Source organism: Lonchura striata, chromosome 11 (genome assembly GCF_050655825.1).
Source record: "Lonchura striata isolate lonStrDom1 chromosome 11, ASM5065582v1, whole genome shotgun sequence".
NCBI classification, from domain to species: domain Eukaryota; kingdom Metazoa; phylum Chordata; class Aves; order Passeriformes; family Estrildidae; genus Lonchura; species Lonchura striata.
This window is the reverse complement of record NC_140713.1, coordinates 6,059,994-6,074,520: the sequence shown is the minus strand read 5'-3', so window position 1 is coordinate 6,074,520 and position 14,527 is coordinate 6,059,994.

Below are 14,527 nucleotides of genomic sequence, written 5' to 3'. Positions count from 1 at the left end.
CTGTTGCAACCTGGAATGGGCTGCTCCCAACTGCACACACAAAGGGGTCACTGGCATGCCATATTTTTGCTTTAGGAAGTCAAACAAACATATGCATAATTCTTTCTGACTGTCTGGTGATTCAGATGTCTGGGATCTCATTTTCCTTGTTCTTTTGAAAACTTTAGCAAAAAGGAATCAGCTTGCAGAACCACAAAAATGTACTTCTCAGCCGGCTGTGGTAAAATAGTTTGCATGGTCATCTCGATACTGGAGAAATATTTGTATTTTAAAAAATCATCCCAGTTTTTAACAAATGGACATAAATTAATTATTAGTAGGGCATTAGCAATTGTGTTAGAACTGTTCAAGGTATGCTGCAAACACAGAGGTGCTGAGAGAATATTTGTGAGACAAAAGAACTGTTGACATTCAGTCATACTAGAGCTTTGAATATTGTTTTAAAACAGATATGCTGAAAATGTGGGAATGAGAACTGGCCTGATTTTTTTTTTCTACTTAATTTGGCATTTAAGTATATGGCACAGTAAGGTTTGACAAAAAGTAAAATGTAAATCTATGTAACTGACCCCACTTATTAATAGGGTGTTAAGATTTATAATGTTATAGAGTCTAAATACTACTTAGGAAGAAGTGAAACAAAATTTAGAATTAATTCTATAGCATATCTAAACAGGTATAGAAAAAACAGTGTCCATTCTACTAAATGTTAGAAATTAGAGTCTGCCTACCAAATGATGTGTTTGTTTGACCTTGTTCAACTGACTCCGTTAAAGTGTTGCGTATGTTTCAGATAACAAAATTTGACTTTTTTAGTAAGTGTCTTATATTGGATATAAAATTGTTATTTTACCAGTCTATACTAAACATTTTACCATACAAATGGTAAATTTTATTTAACTTTTGTTAATATAAATACACAAAAATAATACATGTTTATAAATATATATAAATATTTTAAGTGGTCTAGAAAGAAGCCTAAATGGTAGTTTTAAATCATTTCCATGTGGCAATTCCTGCAACATGGAATTATTGCAGGGGAACTGGATAGGGGGCCAAATGCTATTGCATTGACTTAGTTTTTGTCAGGGCACTGTAACAGAGGCAACTGAATTTCAGCTGCCTTAGTGGTACTGTTATTACCTTTTGCCTATACAGATTTTTATTGTGGAAAGCTGCCAAATAAGGAGTAATTTTGTAATTGAGAACATGGAATTATGAAAGTAGTTTGAACAGAAGGCTAACAGGGAAATATGTAAGTTAATATTTAATGGATGAAATGTTACTGAATTACTTGATAACATAAAATGTAGTAGATTCTTCATTAGTTACTGAAATGCTCAGTGTTTCGCTGTGTATCATAGATCCATCTGTGCCTGAGGTTGGGATGTAAGTGACCTCCTTACAGGAGGGCAGGAATCCACTTCCAAGAACAACCTATGAGGCTGACCTCACTGGCTCCTGCTACGCCGCCATGCAGAGCCTCTTTAGGGTGCCTATCCAAACCAGGCCAGGTCTCCTGGTGACAACACGAAATGGGAGATGTCCATGAGCTCCTCTTTGGCCACAACAGAGCTTTGGCCACCTGTCTGTCCTATGCTTGAGAAGACATTCAGGATGTTGACAGAGAAGAGTGGGACTTATCCATTAAATCTTGGCAATGTAGGCTCGTCTGTTTTCCATGGGAGAGTGCAGCCCTCCATGCTTGACTGGCTGAGGACCATTTTCCTCTGGCTCCAACAGGAAAACCAGTATAGGTGACCTCCCTGGCACCAGCATAGGTGACCTCCCTGGCTGGTTTCAGGTTCCTGATTTGTTTAGTCAGCTTCCAATGCCTTCGTGCTTTCTCAGTAGCTGCTGCCAAGGCTGTACGTAGTTTGTTTGTATTGTTGGCCTCCTGCAGGGCCAGGCTCTCCTCCACACATCTGATACCAGCTTTGAGCAGCTTGCTCCCCTCATCACTAAACTGAAGTTGATGATACAGTGCCCAGTAATTTTTTTCTTTGCTTGCTTGCTCTTTAATCTTTCTCAGCAAAAATGGTACCCAACGGGCTGTATTATCAAGTGCTGCTATCCTGCACTGCTGGACACATGCCAGGGATGCAGAAGCAGATTTCACAGGGATTATGGTTCACTCTACTGTTGTCTTTATCACAGTACAGAAATTCCACAGTTGAAAATCAAGGGCTACCAGAAATTATTTCTCTGGCATCCAACAAAACTGAGATCCTTCTGCTGCATCAGGCAGAGAGATGCCCTTGATGTCTGAATGACTGCTTAATGGTGCTCTCTGCATCCCCTGTCTCAACTTCTGTGCCCTCCTTGTTTCAAGAGACACACACAATCCTCTCTATTGTCACTGGGCTCCAAAGGTCACGATTCATCTGTCGATATAAATTGTGTGTAGCTTTGTTTAAATTGATAATTGTGGTTCCCAGCTCTTTTGCATGATGTCTAATCAATTGCAGTATTGTAAAAGAAGGTAGAATAAGCTACCCAGTCTGTATCATCTTATCAGATTATGCCTGGTGTGAGAGGCAAGAAACAAACCATCAGTACCATCAGAACTGCACATATGAATTATGCAACTCTTGTGTGAGTTGTCACGTCTGTGAGCACAGGGACTGTGAGACAACAGCCCTGTGGTAGCAACTGACAAGTGAGGGAAGGAAGATCTTTATGTGTACACTGCTAAATAATTCAAAGACAAGATAAACAGTACCTATAGATGCATCCTTTCTTCAGTTCACAGTAATGAGTCGAGATACTCTAAGTCAAATATGTGTATTTCAGATCCTTTTAGGCACTCATCAAGACACCAGTTACTAAAAGATAAGGGAAATAAGACAAATTCTGTACATCGGTTGTTTTCTGTTGTTGAGTTTTGCATAGGTTAGTTTTTCTTTTGGAATCCCAAGAATAAGGAAATTATATCATATAATTCTTGCAAAGTTAGCCTTTGAGAGTGGTATTGAGTGTCAAGACACTGTATTCACATCTCAAGGATCATTGTGAATCCAGGAGCTGAGAGATGAGAAGGCAATAAAAATAGGATACAGGGTAAGCTCTTCTTCCATTTTTAATGGGAAAATATTTCAGCCATGGTAATGTAGTTGATAAACATTTGGTTTAGCATAAAAGAAAAAGGAGAAGAAAAGAGATTGAAATGCATAGTTATATAGGAAATAAAAGTCCTCATCAATAAGTAGTCACAAAAGCAGTGAAAAACTTCTATAGTGTTCTTAAACTAAAATGTAGAACATGCACATGTATCCCCCAATCTCTTCAATATAGTTTTTGGATAATAAATAATCTGTAGATTTGTTGGGGTAACAGAAGTTTCTATTTCCTGGAATAGTTGCTCACAAACCTGAGCTTGACCCCCGTGTTAAATTAATGAACTCTTGCCTGTGTATGGAGGGTGATCCCAGGGATGGATGGTTAACAGAAAAGTTGGATTTGGATATTAGACACGTGTCCCTAGCAGGAGTTGTGGTTTTTCTCCTCTTGTGGATTAAAAACCCACTGACAGTCTTCAGAGTTGCTAATTTAGGCCTTTCTGATTGCAAGTTCCAGGCAACTCCATGTTTTGCTTCATTGTATAATTCTAGGAATGGTGGTTTCCTGAGAAAAACAAGCTCATAAGGCTTTGGAACTCTCTCTCTCATGGTTTCTGTACATGTAGAATTGGCAAACCAGCACAGAACATCATAAGAATTAATTTCAATCTGTAGTGGTTTTACACCCTATGTTTTTAAGAGTCTGCCATAATTTTTCTGAAAACATATGGACAGAAATCCTTGTAAAGCTCTTTTGTCCAGCTGTACAATGGTATACAAGTAATTTGGGGATTTTCAGCCATAACTATAGTAGCACCAGCAAAAGCTTGTGAGTTTCAGTCATGCTTTTTCTTATGAATTTTAAAAATCATGGTGCTGCTCTTCCAGTGAGATCCATTTGCACATAGATCTCATTGAAGGCCCAGGACCTGCATTTATCTGACTCCATTCTGTATCTAATCACACTCCCATTTTACATAAAATGAAGGTGGGAAGTTGATTCAAAGTCAGCAATTTATTTATTAATAATAATAATATTTGTAAATATCCTCAAAATCCAATTCAATAGGAATTTGAAGACCTCAAAAATGCAAAGATCTGGAGAGTTTATCCCCTGAAAAATTGGATGGTATCATGAATGATGAGGTATGAAATTCTATCTGTAATTTAAGAACCTGCAGTTATTTGCAGTGTAGTAATTTTTGCCCCCTGTATGACCATACCTTTTAAATTCAAGTGTCTGATAATACAGATAAGGAAAATCAAACCAGCAGGTAGTTCAAACAGAATCTGTAGAAAGGACAGCAGCAACATGTAGATAATTTTGAAAATATTCAGTCTATAGAACTGGGATTTTAAAGAGAGAGACTGGCAAAAGAATCAGGCTCATCTGATATGCAGAGGAAAAAATCTATATTTCCAGAGAACTTCCTTGAACAGAAACAAGCTGCAAGATGAGCTCATTTCTTAAAATATTAATAGTAAACTTGGGTGAGACATTCTTATTATGCTTGCACTGATGCAAATTCATTACATTGCAATAATAATAAATCTTGAGGGAGTAAGTTTATAACAGAATATCAGATGGTTGTTTCTGGGTTTTCTAAGACCCCGAGATTGGTTTGGCATGCAGCTGAACCATCATTTGTCTTTGCTGACAGCCCGGTTTTCATTCCCAGGCTTTGTGCTGCTGTGCACCAAATGACACTGTCCAGTTGGGGGTATTTTTAGTCTGCTTTGTAGCAGATGCAGGCTGGCACATCCCTCCCTCCTCCAGTGATGTGGGTCACATTCCCAGCAGGAGCCACACCAAGAGAGGAGGAAGGAAACCACTTGCAGAAATGGGAGTGGTGCAAAGCCCAAGCCTCAGAGCTCTGCTTTAGTGGGTCAGCTGCCAAGAACTGCGTGTGAGTAGTGCTTTAAAGCTGTCTTTGCTTCCCTTCAGGGACTCGACTTGCAATTGAAATATCACACATGGGGAATTTGCCAGAGCTTTGAATTAATAGGCACATGACCAAAGCAGTTAAAGTCACCTCCTACTTGGTGCTTTGAATTCTGCATCCCCAGATGTGTATTCTATTCACTGTAGCAGTGAGGGACGTTTGGAGAAGTGAGTGTAGAATAAGGAATAAATTCCAAGAGTTTAGTTGTGCTGCCTTTTAAATGTGCACATTTACATTTAAATGTTAAATTTAGCTGTGGAGATCAGGCCCTGTGACTGCAAAAAAATTATTTTTCTAGAAACCAAAGTAACAGAAATGTCCATATTAAAGCATTTACATTGTGAAAAATACCTCTAATCTGGAAAGATGTATCATTTACTCTCAATAGCATAAGACCTTTACTGTCTATAGTATAGTATACATGCAAAATCAGTACAATGTGCAATATGTGTATAATTATGCATAATTCTAATGAATAGTATTTAATTAATGCTAGTACAACAAGTAATAAATATAAAAATTATTTCAAAAAGTAATAGTTCTAGGAACTGATGTAATTAAATTAACAACAGAATGAATTCCCCATTGTTTTCAGCAGAACCCCATTTCCCTGCCTGATGGAGTCACCTTATGAAAACAAGACCAGGACAGCTGGATCACAGACCTGCAAACCAGGCTTGAGCAAAGCGAACTTGTGCTTTTCCTGTAGACTGAAAGTACACATATTTTAACAACTTTGCTACCCTTCTACATGAAAACAAGGTCTGCTTGCTTTCTTTTTAGATGAGTCCTTCTCGTGCTGGAGAAGGATTTGTCTTGTTCCTGTGTCACCACTAATACACTTAGGACTAAAAGAGCTCCCTGACTGTTGCATCAGGAGCAGAATTATTGCTTGCACTTCCTGAATTTCTCTTCATTTTCATATTGAAGTCAGCAATAGTAACTTTTAATATTAAATAGGCCAGGCTGACAACTAGTAAATTGCAACTGCTAACAAAATGTGATATAAAAATCAGAGGAGTCACCATTGCATTACTTCTAAACACTTGAAATAAGAGTAAAAATCTTATTTCAGCTTGGCTGCTTGTAAAGGAGAAGAAACACTGGGGGTTGCAAGAGATGAAGTTGCTGTGTCGTGTCACCTCGGAAGGTGCTTACCTGCCAGCAGGGATCTCACAGGCTCTGCCTGCCGGGGCTCCCAGGAGCGGCCCAGGAGTGCCCGGGCTGCTCGGAGCTGGCCCTGCCAGGGGATGAGACCTGCACCAACCCTTTGGAAGGGGCATTCCCTCCGTGCTGGGCACCGGGCACTGCCCGTGCTGGGCATCTGGTACTGCCCGTGCTGGGCACCGGGCACTGCCCGTGCTGGGCATCTGGTACTGCCCGTGCTGGGCACCGGGCACTGCCCGTGCTGGGCATCTGGTACTGCCTGTGCTGGGCCTCTGGCACTATCCGTGCTGGCCACCTGGCACTGTCTGTGCTGGGCATCTGGTACTGCCCGTGCTGGGCACCGGGCACTGCCTGTGCCGGGCACCTGGTACTGCCTGGCACTGCCTGTGCTGGGCCTCTCGCACTGTCCATGCTGGGCATCTGGTACTGCCCATGCTGGGCACCGGGCACTGCCCGTGCTGGGCATCTGGTACTGCCCGTGCTGGGCTTCTGGAACTGTCTGTGCTGGGCACCTGGCATTGCCCCTGCTGGGCACCAGGCACTGCCTGTGCTGGGCACTGCGGACTGCCATGCTGGGCATCTCACACTGCCCGTGCTGGGCATCTCACACTGCCATGCTGGGCATCTCACACTGCCCGTGCTGGGCATCTCACATTGCCCATGCTGGGCATCTCACATTGCCCGTGCTAGGCATCTCACACTGCCTGTGCTGGGCATCTCACACTGCCCCTGCTGGGCACTGGGCACTGCCCATGCTGGGCATCTCACACTGCCCATGCTGGGCATCTCACACTGCCATGCTGGGCATCTCACATTGCCCGTGCTGGGCACCGGGCACTGCCTGGCACCGTGTTCTCAGCCCGGCCAGGGCACTCAGGTAACAGCCAGTGCTCTGTGGTGCCCTCTTGGCCAGTTTTTTTGAGAAGGGAGAGCTCCCCGTGGGCAGCCCGGCCTGCAGTGTCCCCTGCCTGGGCTGGCTCGGCTGTGCCCGGGTCAGTGGTGGCACAGCGCTTTCAGCAGCTTCCTCTGACAGTGGCTGTGCCACAGCTGCTCACTGACCATGGAATTTTAGCTCACACTTACATACCTAAAGGGATTTTGTGCCACTCAAATAAGTGTTCTTGACCACCATTAAAAGCTCTGCCTTCTTTAGCAGTCTTACTGAAGTGTTTATTATTCAAAAGAATACCCCTACTTTCTGATACAGTGGTAAATTATAAATTAATTTCCTACACGATGGTAAAAATCCATTGTGTAAAGAGGAATTGTACCCAAAATAAATGTATTACTGGGCTACCAAAACAGATTTATATCTGGCAGCCAGTATTTGTTTTATCTAACAAAAAATCGTAGTCTTTGTTAGAAGAAAAGACATTTTAGAAACTGTATTACTTGGTAGCTTTACTAAAACTATAATTAACTGAAGAGATTTTATTCTGTGCTAATAGAGGCGATTTATTGTCACAATTTGTAAACTCAGGAAAAGCATCTCCTAAAATAACTCTTCCAACTTTCTCAAGTGTAGGATTCTACTGCTGAGAGTGATCATATAAATAGTGGTACCCGTGCTGCTCTCCAAGGAAATACAGTGTTCAACTACACATGCATCTTAGCAGAGATGAGACCCAAATGTGGCAAAAAAGGAAATTGCTCTCATCTTACTGAGCTTGATTAAAGCTTTAGGCATAGAGCTTTTTGAATGACAAATGCTCAGTGAAATAATATTATGTCTTTATACTCCAGAGCTCTATTAATCTGAGGTTCTAGGACTTTGAGAAATGTTAATTAACTCATTACCATTCACATAAAGTGTTACCATTACCTTTTTGTGGGCTGATAACCAAAGCATGGAATTATTATGTATTTCAGAAAGAATGAGATTCGAATTCTCCTCCGTAACATCTCTGTAAATTCCCTATCAGGGATTTACAGAGATGTTAACTGTTCATGCAGTAGTGAACTCCATGGATCTTTAATCAAGTTAGCCCAAAAGGAACAGCAACAATTCTGGGAGAGATAGAAAAATTTCAGCAGTACCCCAAGAAGGATGTTTCTGCAGCCTTAAGCTTTGTGTTGGGTATTTAGGTGCCCAAATTTGATAGCTAAGAAGCTAGGCAGAGTTCTTAAGGGTTTGAAGAATTTGCATGCTCCAGGAAATAACAGAGACACTTTTGGCTGTTCTGCAGAAATGTAAAGGTTTGCATCACTTTAAGTAATTTTTTTCCCTAGGAAGCTGCCTGCTCTTATAATTCAGGGTAAAAAAGTGTGAATTAGGAAGCCACTGTTTGGTCCATTGAATTGCATCTCAGGCTTGCTGCAACCTGTTTGTGGTTTCAGTATAATGAAAGAATATGTTCACTGCAAAACACAACTCACCACAGAAATGTTGTGCAGTGCAGGTACAGACTTTGTTCACCTAGTGCACACACAGCCTCATGCTTTGTTTCCAGTGGAAGCCACCAGCAGATAATCTGGGGGAAAAATGTGGAAAACCCATAGATAAAGAATAATCTGTAATATGCATTAGATCTGTCTTAAATCTGCTTGTATGGCAAAAACATGAAGCATGACATTTTCATATACTTCCCACAAGTTTTTAGTCAAAGAAATTACTGCTTTCCAGTCCCACAGGTAACACTGAAACTCTTTTGAATCTTGTGAAACTGTTGGTCTCAATGATTTTTCTTAAGAGCTAGGGTTTGTAATATAATTACATGTTTATGTTATTATTGTTATTTTTGCATTTCACAACAAATTTTGCCTTGTTTCCTGCTACAAGACAGCAAGAACTGAGGTGCAAGATCTACCTTTTCTGTAATATGCTGCAATTTTTATCTTTCCTTTCCTTTCCTTTCCTTTCCTTTCCTTTCCTTTCCTTTCCTTTCCTTTCCTTTCCTTTCCTTTCCTTTCCTTTCCTTTCCTTTCCTTTCCTTTCCTTTCCTTTCCTTTCCTTTCCTTTCCTTTCCTTTCCTTTCCTTTCCTTTCCTTTCCTTTCCTTTCCTTTCCTTTCCTTTCCTTTCCTTTCCTTTCCTTTCCTTTCCTTTCCTTTCCTTTCCTTTCCTTTCCTTTCCTTTCCTTTCCTTTCCTTTCCTTTCCTTTCCTTTCCTTTCCTTTCCTTTCCTTTCCTTTCCTTTCCTTTCCTTTCCTTTCCTTTCCTTTCCTTTCCTTTCCTTTCCTTTCCTTTCCTTTCCTTTCCTTTCCTTTCCTTTCCTTTCCTTTCCTTTCCTTTCCTTTCCTTTCCTTTCCTTTCCTTTCCTTTTTTCTTTATCAAGGCCTTTCATCCCTGATTAATTTTTAGGGTAAAAGCCAAACATCTTTGACTTTATCTTTTCCTTGTCCCTTGCCCAGGTCATTCTTCTCATCCTTTTAATAATTTCACCTATCCCTGAGGTATCCTTTATTGAGATTGTTGCCACTCATATCATTAGACTTCCTTCCATATGAAAATATTGATTTATCTAACATTCTTCAACTTCTTAATTATATTTTTTATGCACACCAGTATTTTGTTCCCTTGTTTTGACCACAGATAAGCAGGACCTCAGTCTGCTGTCTAAGTTGGGACCATTTATAAGAGTGAATCATACAAGTAACTCCTCATCTTCCCTTCCACAGATCAACACTTTGTACTTAACAAATTTGAGTTTTGTGTGCCACCAGCCTGCCCAGGTGATGCTACCCAACTGGGCCTTTTGAAATTCTTTCTAGGCCTCTCTAACCTTCATATGAATAACCTGTCATCTACAGATTTTGCTGCTCCCTTATCAAATTTTGCTTTTTTCCAAGAAAGTGATAAATATACTAGCCGTTACCTTTTTTTGCATAGCAAGTAATTAAAACATGGTGGTTTAAAGCTCAGTTCTACTCTGGCTCCCTTTTCCAGAGATGAAAAGCTATCTGTAATAAAGAGAAACTGATAGAAAATACCTCTATTATACAGAACTGTTGGTTGTTTTTTTTTTTTCCCATAGTAGTATAATTTATGTTCTTAGCCTGCCTGTGTTACAGGGAGTTTCTTTAAAAGAAGAAAGATTCTGGAGCAGTGTTGGGAATCTGGAGAGGTTGCAGCTGACTGGAAGCTGGTGAATGGTATCCTGATTTTTAAGAAGGGCAAGAAGGACCCTGGACTGACATAGACTTGTCAGTGTCACCTCAGAGCCTGGTAACATCAGGGAAAATTATTCTGGGAGGTGTTGAGGGTCTGCCAGGACCACGCAGTCATCGGTCACAGCTTGTCAGACCTGACCTCCTGCAGCAGGGAGCCCACCTGGCTGATCGAGGGAAGCCACTTGATGGAATCTTTTTGGACTTCAGCAGAGTTCTGATACCATCTCTGCCAGGATCCTTCTGGACAAAGTGTCCAGGCCACAGCTGGATAAACACATGGGGGGACGGGTGAGCAGCTGGCTCACGGCTGGGCACAAAGGGTGACAGTGGCTGGGTGACATCAGATGGGGGCCCGTCACCACTGGGGTTCTGCAGGGCTCCATCCTCAGCCCTGTGCTCAACATCTTCATTCATGGTCTGGACCCAGGGCTCAAAGGAACCCCAGGAGCTGCTGATGGCACTGAATTAGGAGGAGCTGTTGCCTCCTGTGAGGGCAGAGGGGCCCTGCAGAGGGACCCAGGCACATGGAGAGAAGGGCAGCCCCAGCCAAGGAAGCTGAGCTCAGGCAAGGGCTGCGCTCTGCCCTGGGCCGGGGCAGCCCTGGCTCTGGGGTGCTCTGGGCAGGGAGAGGCTGAGAGCAGCTGCAGGAAGGGACCTGGGGCTCTGCTCCGTGGCAGCTGCAGCTGAGCCAGCAGGGCCCTGGCAGCCAGGAGGGACATCCCTGTCCTGGGGCTCTGCCAGGCCAGGAGGGACATCCCTGTCCTGGGGCTCTGCCAGGCCAGGAGGGGACTGCTCTGCCCTGCTCTGAGCCGGGGGCCTCACCTTCAGTGCCGGGGCAGTTTGGGCATCACAGCACAAGAAGGACAGGAAGGCACCGGGGAGTGCCCCAAGGAGGCCTGAGGGTGGGGAAGGGTCTGCAGGGGAAGCCTCAGTGAGGAGCAGCCCAGGGCACTCGGTGTGCTCAGCCTGGAGAAGAGACAGGTCACACCTCACTGGGGTCTCCAGCATCCTCCCAAAGGGCAGCTCTGGTCTCTTCACTCTCCTGACCAGGGACAGGACCTCAGGACATGGTGGAGCTGTGCCAGGGGAGGATCAGGCTGGAGATCAGGAAAGGTTCTGCTTCCCCCAGAGGTGCTGGCACTGCCCAGGCTCCCCAGGGAATGGGCACTGGAGGCTGCCAGAGCTCCAGGAGTGCTTGGACACCACTCCCAGGGATGCCCAGGGTGGGATTGTTGGGGTGTCTGTGCAGGGCCAGGAGCTGGACTGGGTGGTTCTGATGGGTCCCTCCCAGCTCAGCACAGTCTTTGATTCCATGGCTCTATGATAAGATGCCCATTGTGTTTTCACCCTGGCAGCCCCCAAGCAGGGCTCGCTCTCCTCCCACCAGTGGGATCAGGCAGAGAATGGGGAAGGGGAAAGTGAGAAAACTCCTGTGGTGAAATAAAGGCAATTTAAGCAGGAAAGCAAAAGCTGTGCACAAAAGAAAAGCAAAACAAGGAATTAATTCCCATGGGCAAGCAGGTGTTCAGCACCTCCAGGAGAGCCACAGGGCCACAGCCCCTGAACAGTGACTTGGGAAGACAAACTCCACTCCAAACATGCCCCCTTCCTGCTTCTTCCTCCCTTCATATTCTAATGCCATAAGGCAAGGGATACCCCTGTGGTCAGTTGGGGTCATCTGTCCTGACTCTGTCCCCCTAAGCCTCACAGGCACTCCCAACTTCCTTGCCAGCATGGCAGAACAAAAAGTAGAAAAGGTCTTTGTGTAACCTCAGCAATAATAAAAAAAACAAAAGTATTCTAATATTATCAACTCTGTGTTCAGCACAAATTCAAAACACAGCCCTGTACTGTGAAAAAAATTAACTCTACCCCAGCTGAAACCAGCACAATGTCTTACTAAAAAAAATTAGTTTCACACTTCAGAAACTGAGTTTCATATGTATAAAAATAATTTAATACTTTGGACAAATCTCTAGTGTTTTAAGGGTGACATCTTTCAAAAGTGTTTATTATTAATGTGATTATTAATGTTTATTATTAATGTGTATTATTATGCCAGTGAAACCACCCACTCTCCCGTTACCTGCCGTGGGTAACGAGATGCACCGGCCTGATGGCATCCCAAAGCACCACCGCGCGTACAAACAGCGAAAGCAGGGAAGCTCCGAATTCCTTTTCAGGACCGTTTTGCAGCTCCCGGGCTGCGAGGGAAGTCCCAGGTTGGCCCCACACACGGGTGGCGAATTCTCAGTGCGGTACCGCCATCTCTCGGTCCCGCTCCGCACAGCAGCGCAGCGGCCCCGCATCCCGCCCCCTGCATCCCGCACCCTGCATCCCTCACTCCGCATCCCGCCCTCCGCACCGGCACTCCGGATCCCGCACACCGCATCCCGCACTCCGCATCCCGCACTCCGCATCCCGCCCTCCGCACCGGCACACCGGATCCCGCACACCGCATCCCGTACTCCGGATCCCGCACTCGGCATCCCGCACTCGGCATCCCGCACTCCGCATCCCGCACCCTATTCACCAGCTGTACTTCTATGTACAAAGAATGTGGCACAAGACTTGGGATTGGGCGTGTGGAGTACCAGTCCCAGTGACTCACAGAGAACCGTGCAGAGGTTCCCTTTCTCAGCACTGCCACACCAAACTGTGTGCCAAGGATCTGTACAGTGAATTCAAAGTCCTGGAGATGCTGAACTCTGCACCTAATCCACCAATATCCATGTTTCCTAAACCTGGACATGCCAAAATGTTCTTTTATCTAATGAATCAAAAGTCTCTATGAGGACTATATGAACCACACAGTTACTAGAACCAAACAATTATTCCATACAGAAATTAATTCCAATAGACAAGCAATACAACACAGACAGAACCAGCAGTGGGAGCCTTAACCAAAGTAAGCACCACCTGTAATTGCTATCCTGACCACCAAGAAAGACTTACAAATTCTTCTGAAAAGACAAGCCTAGGAACAAAAATGACAACATGGATATAATGGAGACATTGCTCTTACAGTATTTGACATTTTCCACACACAAATCACCTCATAGCCCAAAGGAAACAGGGAACTGCGGTTCTCCGTTCTGCATGACACCAGTATTACATTTCCCCTTGCAAGTTTCCTCCACTGTTGCATGTGCCAGGTACCCAATTTTTTTCCCCTCATGTTGTCTAACTGATTTACCAAGCAAAGTTAAATTCAGAGCAATTTCTTCCTGTCTATGCTTAGCATAAAGTTTGCTCTCCCTGTGCCATATCTGAAGAGGAGTTTGTATCTGAACATCACAGTGTGGGAAAAAAGATTAGCTCAGCTCTCCTTGCAAAACATCCCACCCTTGAAAATGCAGGACAATTACTTTATCAGAAATACTTAAAAATGTAGGTATAGACCAGCAGCTCAAATATTTGCGAGTTAGTGCAGTGAAGAGCCTCCTGACCTCAGGTTGTGCTTTTGCCCCACAGCTGCTCCAATCCCTCCAAAATGCTCTCAGTGACCCCTAGTCCACCCAATTCCCCAGGCTGGAGTTACCCAGCCAGGTTTGTTCCAGAGCTAAAAAGAATAGCTGATGGCGTGAAGCACTCTGCAAATCCGGGTCCTTTTTTGTCTTTGAAACCAGGAACTGGATTTGAATGTTCGATCCCTTTTTTTTATTGTCAGTCCTCAGGAGAATCCATTCTACTACTGTCTATGTGACCATTGAAGTATTTTGTTCCATTACTGGAAGAAGAAACCAGGATTCAAGACTATAGTTTTGTTTGCTTTCATATAATAAGTTAGTACAATGGATTTAAATGGAAGTGGAATTATATATGAATATTTTTTATCATGCCAGAAAATTTCAATTAGAGGAAATTAGCCACTTGGTTCTTTCTGATAAATTAATCATAGACATTATCTATTAAATAAGGTACTTAACCTTTCTGGCATAAGGGCCTGAGGCAGAAGTATTTAGGCTCTCCACATTAATTTGGAAATATTAATTTCTAGGCAGCTGTCTTCCAAAATGGAATTTTTCACTTTTTTTTAAAGTAGGTCATTGTGCAGCTGTTGTTAAAAAGGCTGGCATTTGTGGAATGGTAAATCCACCATTGCACCCTATCGGCCACAAAACTGATCTCCATCAATTACAGAATATCCTTTACTGAAATGCCCTTTCTCAGCCCCAAAGGATGTCATCCCTCACTGTGGTAGCCTTTGGCCTTTTCTGGGAATGTCTTTCAGTGGTTGTCCTGCAGGAG